Genomic DNA, 14,160 nt, shown 5'->3' on the forward strand with positions numbered 1-14,160 from the left:
TTATGACATAATCTTCAATCAAAAGTCTTGCAAGGCTGTAAGTCAGAAGGATGGCTCAATCCTATTTACAGGCAAGAGAAAGAACAACATTTATAAGATTGATCTTTCAGATCTTGAGAAGCAGAAGGTGACTTGCCTTATGTCTGTTTCTGAAGAGCAATGGGTCTGGCACAGAAGGTTAGGACATGCTAGTTTGAGAAAGATTTCTCAGATTAACAAACTAAATCTGGCCAGAGGTCTCCCAAATCTGAAATACAAATCAGATGCTCTTTGTGAAGCATGTCAGAAGGGCAAGTTCTCTAGACCTGCATTCAAATCTAAGAATGTTGTCTCTTCCTCAAGGGCGTTAGAACTTCTGCACATTGATCTGTTTGGACCAGTCAAAACAGCATCTGTTAGAGGGAAGAAATATGGATTAGTCATCGTAGATGATTATAGCCGCTGGACATGGGTAAAGTTCTTAAAACGCACGGATGAGTCTCATTCAGTGTTCTTTGAATTCTGCACTCAGATTCAATCTGAGAAGGAGTGCAAAATCATAAAGGTCAGAAGTGATCATGGTGGTGAATTTGAGAACAGATTCTTTGAGGAGTTCTTCAAAGAAAATGGTATTGCCCATGATTTCTCTTGCCCTAGAACTCCACAGCAAAATGAAGTTGTAGAGAGAAAGAATAGGACTCTACAAGAAATGGCCAGAACCATGATCAATGAAATCAATATGGCTAAGCACTTCTGGGCAAAAGCAATAAACATTGCATGTTATATTCAGAATAGAATCTCTATAAGACCTATTCTAAATAAGACTCCTTATGAATTGTGGAAGAACAGAAAGCCCAACATTTCATACTTTCATCCTTTTGGATGTGTTTGTTTTATTCTGAATACTAAAGATCATCTTGGTAAGTTTGATTCTAAGGCACAAAAATGTTTCCTTCTTGGATATTCTGAACGCTCCAAAGGCTATAGAGTATACAATACTGAAACATTGGTTGTAGAAGAATCAATCAATATCAAATTTGATGATAAGCTTAGTCTTGAAAAGCCAAAGCAGTTTGAGAATTTTGCAGATATAGATATTGATATATCAGAAGCTGAAAATCTCAGAAGCAAAGAATCAGAAGATCAAGTTGCTGCATCTTTAGAGAATCTCAGAATTTCTGAAGAGCCAACGGTCAGAAGATCTTCTAGACTCACCTCAGCTCACTCATAAGATGTGTGAAGGATAGAAAAACACTTAGAAAGGGGGGGATTGAATAAGTGTAACTTTAAATCTTGGACGATAAAAATAAAATGCACAATTATTTTTATCCTGGTTCACTGTTAACGAAGCTACTCCAGTCCACCCCCGCAGAGATGATTTACCTCAACTGAGGATTTAATCCACTAATCGCACGGATTACAATGGTTTTCCACTTAGCCGCAAATAAGTCTTCCAGAGTCTTCTGATCACAACTTGATCACTCCAGGAACAACTGCTTAGTTCACTCCTAAGACTTTTTCTAGAGTCTACTGATCAACACGATCACTCTAGGCTTAGTTCACTCCTAAGACTTTCTGCTCAGCCAACTGCTAAGACTTCCTAGAGTATACTGATCACACGATCACTCTAGTTCCTTACAACTTAATGTAATTCTAAGAGTATTACAAATGCTTCTTAAAAGCGATAATCACAACTGTGATATTTCTCTTAATCGTTTAAGCTTAATCTCACTAAGATATTACAAAAGCAATGTAGTGAGCTTTGATGAAGATGAAGATTCTGAGTTTAGATTTGAACAGCGTTTCAGCAAGTTAATTTGAATTGTCTTTGTTCAGGATCGTTAACCTTGCTTCTCATCAGAACTTCATATTTATAGGCGTTGAGAAGATGACCGTTGAATGCATTTAATGCTTTGCGTGTTCCGTACAGCTTTGCATTTAATGTTATACGCTTTTGTCAACTACCTCGAGCCTTGTTCACGCTGTGTCTACTGACGTAGCCTTTAGTAGCTTTAATGTTCCTTTTGTCAGTCAGCGTAGTCTGCCACGTGTACTTCCTTCTGATCTGATGTTTGTGAATACGACGTTTGAATATCATCAGAGTCAAACAGCTTGGTGCACAGCATCTTCTGATCTTCTGACCTTGAAGTGCTTCTGAGCGTGATACCATCTTCTGATCTTCAGTGCTTCTGATCTCATGTTCTTCTGATGCTTTCATAGACCCATGTTCTGATTCTGCTTCGACCATCTTCTGATGTCTTGCCAGACCATGTTCTGATGTTGCATGCTGAACCATTTGAGATACAACTTCTGAGCGCTGAATTATGCGTACTCTTTATATATTTCCTGAAAGGGAAATTGCATTGGATTAGAGTACCATATTATCTTAAGCAAAATTCATATTATTGTTATCATCAAAACTAAGATAATTGATAAGAACAAATCTTGTTCTAACAATCTCCCCCTTTTTGATGATGACAAAAACATATATAAATGATATGAATTTGCGATCAGAAAGAGTAGACGGCAAAAGACAAATTACACAGCTATAGCATAAGCATATGAATAAGTCTCCCCCTGAGATTAACAATCTCCCCCTGAGATAAATAATCTCCCCCTGAAATAAATACTCGAAGAACTTTGATAAAAGACTTCCCTGATTATTTCGGTAGAGACGATCATATAAGCTTTTGTCTTCAGAGAATTCATAGCTTCTGACTTCTGCTTCCATTGGACAGCTTCAGAACTTGAATTTCTTTAGATCCTTAGAACACTCACAGCTTCTGACTTCTGCTTCCATTCAGGACAACTTCAGAACTTGAATTTCTTTGATCTTCAGAACATTCACAGCTTCTGATTTCTGCTTCCATTCAGGACAGCTTCAGAACTTGAATTTTCTGGATCTTTTAGGACATTCACATTTTCTGATTTCTGCTTCCCTCGGATAGCTTCAGAACTTTGAATGTCTACCAACATCACTTCATGCTAGATTTGTATCAGAACATTGTTGAATGTACCAGAGCATCATCAGAGCATCTCTACATCCTGAAATGTTACAGAACAAAAACTAAACGACAAAAGTCAGCATGAGCGAGTTAGAACATAAAACGTATGTTTTAACACATTATATGTATCAGAGCCATATAGGCTGAAATAATGTATCAGAGCAAATAATGTATCAGAGCCATAACATTATATGTATCAGAGCAAATAGAATTTTGTCAGAACAGGATAGACAATGATATTCAAATTCTATTATCAGTGCTTCTGATTCATTCTTCTTTCTTGCTTCTGATCTCTGAAGCTTGACAGCACTCAGCTTGCTTCAGTTTCCATGGTTTTGCTTCTTGTGTTTGCTTCTGAAGATTCACTTCACTTCTTTGTACCTGCAAAACACTTAAACCATATAGAACTTGCAGTTCTTGTTAGTGAATGTGTGGGAGCCTTGTTACCCAGCAACTGATAGATTTAATCAAATCATTTATCATTTATCTTTCTCCCCCTTTTTGTCATAACATCAAAAAGAATATTTAAAAAGATTCAGATGCATAAGACGACAAATAAAATGAAACACTCGGAGAAAGAAGTTGATTTCATTAAAGTTTCAAACAACAGGTTCAGAAGTACATGAAGAAAGGAAAGATCAGATGCACAAAGACAGATGCAACGAGAAGAAAGAAACAACACAGACTCAATCTAAGATGGCCCTAGTCTTGACAAGATCTTGGTCAGCATCTCTTGAACCATATTGTTGTGTCCTTCTTGCCTCACCATGAAAGCACTATACTGATCATTGAGTGAGCTTTGCTCATCCTGTCTCCTCTGAATCGCTTCTAGAGTCCTTGCAAGACGAGAAGGTTCATCAGAAGAAGCTTCACCGCTTTCATAGAAGCATCTCCATACTCTGCAGCAGGAATTTCAGAGTCTCCATTTTCTATTGCCTGAAGAATGGCAGCTAAATTCCTGGGAGCAGAGGGACCTTCAACTACGGGTGGGTCAACAACTTCTGGAATGACCAAGTTTGGATCTTTCTCAGACGGGTTTTCCCTCAGATAGTCAAAGAGAGTCTTGAAATCTCCGAGCAGAACAGGATATTGAGGTATCCAAACCACAATCTCCCTGCAAGGATTTGCTTCCAATGCAGCAGCGAGTCTTAATTGTTCCATCTCATCCGCAAAGGGCTTCTCTTCCAACAGATATCTGCCTCTGAGACGAGCAAACCAGAAGTCTTCATAGTTTCTCAGAATTCCACGAGGCCGTGGGGCAGCAGCTACACAGGCTTCCTGAAGTTCTAAAAACAGAGCATCTGATTCTCTGCGAAAGATCCTCCAGAAGTTCCGCATAGCAACATCATTCAATCCAGAACTTTCAGCGAGTCTGAGAGTATCAAAGGTACTTCTGAGATTCCTCTTTATGTTTTCAAAAACTACACCAATAGGATATACGGGGCGGGATTTTATTTGGGTTTTTGAAAAGGCAGGTTTGGAAGTGAAGTACGGATGAGGTTCTCTATCCAACCTATAAGAAGATTCTGCTTCAGTATCAGAATCTAACACTACCACTTCAGCTTCAGGACGAGGCTTGGGAGTGTAGTTGCAATCACGGAGCAGCTGCTCATGTGATGCAGAGGTTGGAAAAGGAGAATCACAAGGATTGTTTTGAGAGGTGGAGGGAGAAGGTTGAGATGGAAAGAGAGTTTGAAGGGGTTGTATATTCAAAACAAGATTGTCAACAGCTTGATCAGAGACAAGATTAGTGGAGGGTGAAGGAGACGGAATGGATTGAGGAGATGGTGGAGTTTTTGTGAGGGGAAATGGTGAGGGAGGAAGAGAATTGGATTTGTTTGCATGTGAAGAAGGAATGGTTATAGGGGAAGATGGTGGTGTAAGAATATGGACAACAACGGGTGATTCTGATGAGGCTTTTTCTGGTTCAGGGGTAGATACAACTTCTATTGGTGTAACTTCTGATCGAACAACAGGAACAGAAATAGGTTCAGAGATGCATATACCTTTGGAACCTTTCAGAAGCGCTTTGGTCACATCCTCCGTTTTCTTCAGCTTTTTACTCTTCGGCTCTTCAATAATCTTTGCTTTGCCTCTAGAGATTTCTTTTCTTCTGGCATAAGCCTGAACTTCTTGTTGATTTTCAGCTTCTTGAGGGATATTGTCTTCATCAGAGCTTTGAATAATCATTTTCCTCTTCTTGGTTATCTTCTTTTCAACAACTTCAACCATCTCATCATTTTTGTTTGACTTCTTCTTCTTTTTCTCTTTCTCAAAGTCATCAGATACGGCCTTAACAACATTAGCAATCACCTTTTTAGAAACCTCTTGTTTCTTAGAGACAGCAGAAGGATAATCATGCTTTCTTTTAGTCCTTTCTTCCCTCTTGCGATTTACTTTGAAAGGGGCACCTTTGTCTTGATCTTTAAAGCTCTTATTCTCTTCAAGAGATTTCAGATAAACAGTTTTGACTTCAGGTACCTCACTATTGAAGAAGGTTTCAAAGTCAGCCAGAACTGGTTCTCTTATGGTTCTTGTTCCAGCTAGAGGTTCAGGAACTTTGAGAAAAGTGTCAATGATTTTCATCTTCTTTAAAGAGAAGGCATTCAGACAAGCTCCAGTGGTGACAGCAAGATCTTTGATGATACCTTCAGACTCCAGACTTTCAACAATCTTGGAATGTATCAGAAGGTTTGTAATAATCCTACCAAAAGGAATGGTTGTTCCAGCATTTTCCTTTCTGAAAGCATTCCTGGAATCCTTTACTGCTTTCCACATATGGTTGAAGATAATGTAAATCGCATCAACCTTCTTCTGAGTGGCAATGCAATAAAGAATATACCTTTGATCATTACTGATGAAGTCCGAGGCATGAGTTGATTTCCTATGGTAGAAACACCCGAGAAGGATCTTTGTCCAGATTCTGTAGATATCTTTCAAATTCTTAACATGTGTAGTTTTCTTGACATTTGAATAGAGAGTGGATAGAATATCTTCCACATCTTCTCTTTGATCAGATTCAAAAGCCCCTTCAGGATTTTTCAGATCAAACATCACTCTTAGGATGTTTTCAGTAACAACGACAGACTTTCCATGGACGAAGGAGAGAATATCTTTTGGTGCAACCACAGCATGTACCCAGAACTCTTTGACAAGATCCGGATAAACAGGGCCAACGAACTCAGCAAACAACGAGGTCCATCCTTGAAAGATGATGTCTTCTTTAAGATGAAATTGATTTTCTTCAAGGTTATCAAAGTCGACCATGAGTTCACACAAAACTTCCAATTTGTCTTTGGGGATGGAGCATGCAACAACAGGGGTGAGTTCCTGGTGTGTTTCATCGTGCATATGAAGAAGAGTAGATGAACCAGCAAAATGAGATGAAGAAGCAGCCATTGAACCAGAACGATCAAGAGAGAAGAACAAAAATTGGGTTTTCGGTTAGGGTTTCAGAAATACTAAGAGGCTTTCAGACAGAATGTATGCAGGAAGAAAGTGAGACAAGGGAGCGAAAAAAATATGAGATGATTTGAAATGAATATATAGGAACGGATTTTAAAAAAAATTAAACTGAACAGTTTCAGAATCAAGAGAAATCAATTTTATTAAATGATGAGTGACGTGAGGAGAGAGAACGTGGTAAATGAAATGATTTAAAACAGTTACCTAGGTCGGCGTCTTTTCAACTGCACGCTTTGTACAAACCGTACAGACACGTGTTCATCATCAGATAATAGAAGACAGCTGTAAATATCAGAGAGATTTTACGCCTTCAAATTCTGATTACTGCTTCTGAAATGATCTAATTTCTCTTCTGGAGATACTCCTTCTGAAGTGTGCTGATATAAGTCTGAATGATCTTCTGATCCATTACTTCTGATGTACACAGCTTCTGGAGGTTCACTTCTTTGTTCTGCAGCTTCTGATAAGATAAAACTGTATCTGCAGAAATTCTTAAGCTCTTTGTTTCATCAGAAACAAGTTTATCATCAAAACAGATGTTTATTGATTTGTCCACAATCAATGTTTCACTGTTGTATATTCTGTAGCATTTAGAGCATTCAGAATAATCAAGAAGGAAACATCAAAGCCTTAGAGGCAAACATCATAGATGGTTCCAAGACTAATAAGCTTCTTTTCAGAATTCCTACAAACATAGTTTCTTCAACAGATTTAAGAGCCAGAACTTGGAAGACAATCTTTCTTCCCTTCAAGTGTTGAGACCAACTTGAGTCCAGGTGTCATGTCATGTTGATTGTTATCTTCTTTGTTATCAAGAGAATCTGCAAAAGAAATAATCCTTTTCTTTGGTACCCACATCTTCTTGGGTCCTTTCTTGTTAGATTTTCTCAAGTTCTGATTGAACTTGGGTTTAACATTATAAGCAATAGGAGGAACAGCATGATAATTTTTAATGTGAGTTTCATGATATTTCCTAGGTTGTGTCACATGCTTCTTGGTGTGTGTTATGTGAAAACTTTGTGCATGTGAAGTGTGCCTAATATCATGTGAGTGGCCATACTTGAACTGATCATACAATGGCTTGTATGTGATTTTCATCTCATCAACAGGTTCAAGTTTGTATGGGGTTTCACCCTCATAACCAATGCCAACTCTTTTGTTTCCAGACACAGCATATATCATAGAAGCTAGCTGACTTCTGCCAATACTTCTGGATAAGAACTTCCTGAAACTTAAATCATATTCTTTCAGAATATGGTTTAGGCTAGGAGTGGATTTTTCTGAATCAGAAGGAGATCCAACGTTATTGGATAATTTTAAAAGCTTTTCTTTTAATTCAGAATTCTCCAACTCAAGCTTCTTTGTTTCAAATTCAAATTGCTTTTTCAGCTTTTTGTATTTGAGACTAATCTGAGACTTGAGTTCCAGAAGTTCAGTTAGACCGGAAACTAACTCATCTCTAGTAAGTTCAGAAAATACCTCTTCAGAATCTGATTCTGATGTAGATTCTGATCCGTCATCTTCTGTCGCCATCAGCGCACAGTTGGCCTGCTCATCTTCTGAATCATCTTCTGACTCATCCCAGGTTGCCATAAGACCTTTCTTCTTATGAAACTTTTTCTTGGGACTTTCCTTCTGAAGATTTGGACATTCATTCTTGTAGTGTCCAGGCTCATTGCATTCATAGCACATGACCTTCTTCTTGTCAAATCTTCTTTCATCAGAAGATTCTCCACGTTCAAATTTCCTTGAACTTCTGAAGCCTCTGAACTTCCTTTGCTTGGTCTTCCAGAGTTGATTTAGCCTTCTGGAGATCAGGGACAGTTCATCTTCTTCTTCAGATTCTGATTCTTCAGGATCTTCTTCTCTAGCCTGAAAAGCGTTAGTGCATTTCTTGATATTTGATTTTAATGCAATAGACTTACCTTTCTTTTGAGGCTCATTTGCGTCCAGCTCAATTTCATGACTTCTCAAGGCGCTGATAAGCTCTTCCAGAGAAACTTCATTCAGATTCTTCGCAATCTTGAATGCAGTCACCATAGGACCCCATCTTCTGGGTAAGCTTCTGATGATCTTCTTCACATGATCAGCCTTGGTGTATCCTTTGTCAAGAACTCTCAATCCAGCAGTCAGAGTTTGAAATCTCGAAAACATCTTTTCAATGTCTTCATCATCCTCCATCTTGAAGGCTTCATACTTCTGGATTAAAGCTAGAGCTTTAGTCTCCTTGACTTGAGCATTTCCTTCATGAGTCATTTTCAAGGACTCATATATGTCATAGGCCGTTTCCCTGTTAGATATCTTCTCATACTCAGCATGAGAGATAGCATTCAGCAAAACAGTTCTACATTTATGATGATTCCTGAAAAGCTTCTTTTGATCATCATTCATTTCTTGCCTTGACAGCTTTACGCCTCTGGCATTTACTGGATGTTTGTAACCATCCATCAGAAGATCCCATAGATCACCATCTAGACCCAGAAAGTAACTTTCCAGTTTATCTTTCCAGTATTCAAAGTTTTCACCATCAAATACCGGCGGTCTAGTATAACCATTGTTACCGTTGTATTGCTCAGCAGAGCCAGATGTAGATGTAGTCTTTTCACTTTCATCAACCATCTTTTAAATGAAGCGTTTTTCTCTTCCTGAATCTTTTCTAAACACGGTTAAGTGCTTGCACCTTAGAACCGGCGCTCTGATGCCAATTGAAGGATAGAAAAACACTTAGAAAGGGGGGGATTGAATAAGTGTAACTTTAAATCTTGGACGATAAAAATAAAATGCACAATTATTTTTATCCTGGTTCACTGTTAACGAAGCTACTCCAGTCCACCCCCGCAGAGATGATTTACCTCAACTGAGGATTTAATCCACTAATCGCACGGATTACAATGGTTTTCCACTTAGCCGCAACTAAGTCTTCCAGAGTCTTCTGATCACAACTTGATCACTCCAGGAACAACTGCTTAGTTCACTCCTAAGACTTTTTCTAGAGTCTACTGATCAACACGATCACTCTAGGCTTAGTTCACTCCTAAGACTTTCTGCTCAGCCAACTGCTAAGACTTCCTAGAGTATACTGATCACACGATCACTCTAGTTCCTTACAACTTAATGTAATTCTAAGAGTATTACAAATGCTTCTTAAAAGCGATAATCACAACTGTGATATTTCTCTTAATCGTTTAAGCTTAATCTCACTAAGATATTACAAAAGCAATGTAGTGAGCTTTGATGAAGATGAAGATTCTGAGTTTAGATTTGAACAGCGTTTCAGCAAGTTAATTTGAATTGTCTTTGTTCAGGATCGTTAACCTTGCTTCTCATCAGAACTTCATATTTATAGGCGTTGAGAAGATGACCGTTGAATGCATTTAATGCTTTGCGTGTTCCGTACAGCTTTGCATTTAATGTTATACGCTTTTGTCAACTACCTCGAGCCTTGTTCACGCTGTGTCTACTGACGTAGCCTTTAGTAGCTTTAACGTTCCTTTTGTCAGTCAGCGTAGTCTGCCACGTGTACTTCCTTCTGATCTGATGTTTGTGAATACGACGTTTGAATATCATCAGAGTCAAACAGCTTGGTGCACAGCATCTTCTGATCTTCTGACCTTGAAGTGCTTCTGAGCGTGATACCATCTTCTGATCTTCAGTGCTTCTGATCTCATGTTCTTCTGATGCTTTCATAGACCCATGTTCTGATTCTGCTTCGACCATCTTCTGATGTCTTGCCAGACCATGTTCTGATGTTGCATGCTGAACCATTTGAGATACAACTTCTGAGCGCTGAATTATGCGTACTCTTTATATATTTCCTGAAAGGGAAATTGCATTGGATTAGAGTACCATATTATCTTAAGCAAAATTCATATTATTGTTATCATCAAAACTAAGATAATTGATAAGAACAAATCTTGTTCTAACAATGTGATCCTTGGAAATAAAGATGATCCTATCAGAACTAGATCATTTCTAAAGAATGGTAGTCAGAATCAGTGACCAGAATCAAAAGATGAAAAACTCTACTCTCATCAGAAGCAAATACAATACAACACAGCTGTCATCTAGTGTTTCTGATGGTGAACACGTGTCTGCACGAATGGTAAAAGCGTGAGTGAATCTGATGGGACGCAGACCTAGGTAACTGTGTAAATCATTTCAATTACCACGTTCTCTCACCTAACGTCACTCATCATTTAATGCAGTTGATTTCATTTGATTCCGTAACTGTTCATTCTCATAATTTTATTGCATTCTTTTTCAAATCTGTCTCTATAAATACATTTCAAATCATAACGTTTATCTTTTTCGCTCCCATTCTCTCTCTCCTTGTGCATGCATTTTTGTAACCTCTTTGCCCTTTTCTCTAACCCTAAGCGCAAACCCACAATTTATTCTTGCAATCTCAGTACTGTTTCAATGGCTGCCTCATCATCTCTCAACGCTGGTTCATCTGCTCCTCTCCATCTTCAAGAAGGAGTTCAGGAAATTGTTCCAGTTATCGCTTGCTCTATTTCCAAAAAGGAGTTAGAAGTTATCTGTGAACTTATGGTGGACTTTGACAGTCTTGAAGAACATGGGTATCATCTTAAAGAAGATATCATATTTCAGGGATGGACCTCTTTATTTGCTGAGTTCTGTGGACCGGTTTACCCAGATCTAGTAAAGGAATTTTGGGTGCATGCTGTTGTTGCCCCTAAATCTATTCTGTCCTTTGTTCATGGGGAGTTTGTGGTTGTTACTGAGAACATCCTGAGAATGATGTTTGATCTAAGAAACCCTGAGGGTGCTCATGAAATTGATCAAAGGGCTGATTGGGAAGAGGTCTTGACTACTCTTTATTCAGACGTAAAGGAGACAAAGCGTGTCAAGGACATGAGGGACCTCTACAAAATCTGGACCAAGATTCTTCTGGGGTGTTTCTATCACAGGAAAGAAACACATGCTTCAGATTTTGTCAACAATGAGCAGATATACATTCTGTATTGCATTGTCACTAAGAAGAAGGTTGATGTTATCTACATAATCTTCAACCACATGTGGAATGCTGTGAGGGATTCCAGAAATGCCTTCAGAATAAAGAAGTGTACTATTATTCCTTTTGGAAGAATCATTACAAACCTTCTGGTTCATTCCAAGATTGTTGAGAACTTGGAAGCTAAAGGTACCATCAAAGATCTGGTTGTTAATACTGGAAGTTGCTTGAATGCTCTCACCTTGAGAAAGATGAGTATTATTGAGACTATCATCAAAACCCCTCAACCTCTTCCTAGAGCAAGAAGCAGAAGAGATCCTATTCTTGCTGACTTTGAACCTTTCTTCAGAAGTGAGATGCCAGAAGTCAGAACTAGATATCTGAATTCTCTCAAGGAAGAAAAAGTAGAACAAGAAAAAGTAAAAAGTGCTCCTGCTAAAGGAGGTCGCAAGAAAGCTTCCACCTCCAAGCCTGTTGCATCAGAAGATGTTTCAGAAGTTGCTCCTGAAGCAGCTGAGAAGAAGGAAAGAAGGACTAAGAGAAAATTTGATCATCCTTCTGATAACCAGGAGAAGGTAGTCCAAAGTGTAGCTGCTGCTACTGAAGTTGTTGAGAAAGCTGCTCAAGAAGAAGTTGTTGTTGAAAAGAGTCTGCTGAGAAGAAGAAGAAGGAGAAGATAAATATGAAAAATAAGAATGTGGAAAGTAAAAAGGCTGTTGAAAAGAAGGAGACAAGAAAAAGAAGATTAATCTTAAATAATTCGGATGCAGAAGAGTAAGAAGCAGAGGAAACTAGAGGTTGTTGTTGAGGCTATTCAGAAGGTGTCCAAAGGAATACATCTCTCTGAACCTGATTCTGTTCCTACTTTACATTCAGAAGTTGCACCAATAGTTGTTGCTCAAACCCCTGAACCAGTAAATCAACCAGAAAAAGCCCCATCAGAATCACCCATAAACATCCATGTTCTCACACCTCCTTCCTCTCCTGTAACCAAAACCCTTACTCCTCCTCTTTCACCCATCACAAATGTTCCAATTCCTTCATCTCCACCCACAACCAACCTTGCTTCTGATCAGACCATTGAAAACCCTGTCCTTGATATACCACCCCTTCAAACTCTCTTCCCACCTCACACAAATATATCCATTTCTCAACCCCCACCTCATGCAAACTATGAACCCTTTCCTTCCACCTCTCAAAATAATTCTGTTGTATCAGATATTCCAAACTCTGCATCACATGAGCAATTGCTCCGTGACTGCAATTACACACCCAAGCCTCGTCCTGAAGCTGAGATGGTAGTGTTAGATTCTGAGAATGAAGCAGAATCATCTTTTCGTTTGGATAGAGAGCCTCAACCCTATTCTGTCCCAAACCCAGATTCCCCCATAACCAAAATAAACTCCCGCCGAGCATACCCTATTTGTGTAACTTATGAAATGGTAAAGAGGAACCTCAGAAGAGTCTTTGATACTCTCTGAATAGTTGAACACGTTGGCTTAAATGATGTTGCTATGCGAAAATTCTGGAGAATCTTCCGAAGAAGAGCAGATGCTTATTTTGAAGAGCTTCAGGAAATTTGTGTAGAACTTGCTCCACGCCCTTGTGGAATTCTGAGGTGTTATGAAGACTTCTGGTTCAGTCGTCTCGGAGGGAGATATATTCTTGAGGAGAAGATATTTGCTGATGAGCTTGTAGAAGCAAGGATTGCTGCGGCAATGGAAGCTAACCCTTGCAGGGAGATTGTGGTATGGAGACCTAAGTATCCAGTTCTGACTGGAGACTTCAAATCTTTGTTTGACTTTCTGAGGGAAAATCCTTCTGAGAAAGACCTCAATTTGGTCATTCCAGAAGTTGTTGACCCACCAGAAGTTGAAGGTCCTTCTGCCCCAAAGAATCTTGCTGCCATTCTTCAAGCTCTTGAGAATGGAGATTCTGATCTACCTGCTGCAGAATATGAAGGAGATGCTTCTATGGAAGAAGATGATGCTAAAGATCATCTTGCTGAGTCTGTTCCTGTTGAGGAGAATCAAGATGATGATCTGATTATGGAAGCTGCGGTTCAGAATGCTGTCCCTCTGGACAGAAGTTGTGAAGCTTCTTCTGGTGAACCCTCTCTTCTGGTGAAGATTCTAGAGGTTATTCAGAAGAACCAAGCTGAGCTATCGTCTCGCATGGATGCGCAAGATACTACCAATGATGAGTTCCGCACTTTCATGGAGAGGAAGACTGAGAGCAATGTTGGGATTCATGACATGCTGGCCAAGATTATGTCTAAGCTAGGGTCTTCTTAGTCTTTGTGTCTTAGTAGTTTCTCTTTGTTTCTTGCATCTGCTTTTTATGCATTCTCCTTGTACTTCTGACAATTCTCCTTTGCTAATCAATGAAAATTATCCTTCCTTCTCTCATATTGTTTATTTTTCATCGGAATCTTTTATGTTTTTTGATGTTATGACAAAAAGGGGGAGAAAATGTGATAAATGATCTGATTTATATTATCAGTTGCTGGGAGAAAGTCTCCACATTTCTAACAAGAATTTGCAAGTTCTGTGTCTTTGAGTGTTTTGCAGGAAGTGAAGATATTCTTAAAAGCTCAACATGAGAAGCAAAGACATGTGGAAAAGCAATTCTGTATGGAATCAAGTTCATGAAAATTGAAGCAAGCTGAGTGCTGTAAAGCTTCAAGATCAGAAGCAAGAAGGAAGAATGTTCTGATATTCTGATGATAGAATATGC

The sequence above is a fragment of the Vicia villosa genome, unplaced genomic scaffold (genome assembly GCF_029867415.1).
Source record: "Vicia villosa cultivar HV-30 ecotype Madison, WI unplaced genomic scaffold, Vvil1.0 ctg.000316F_1_1_1, whole genome shotgun sequence".
In the NCBI taxonomy this organism is placed as follows: Eukaryota; Viridiplantae; Streptophyta; class Magnoliopsida; order Fabales; family Fabaceae; genus Vicia; species Vicia villosa.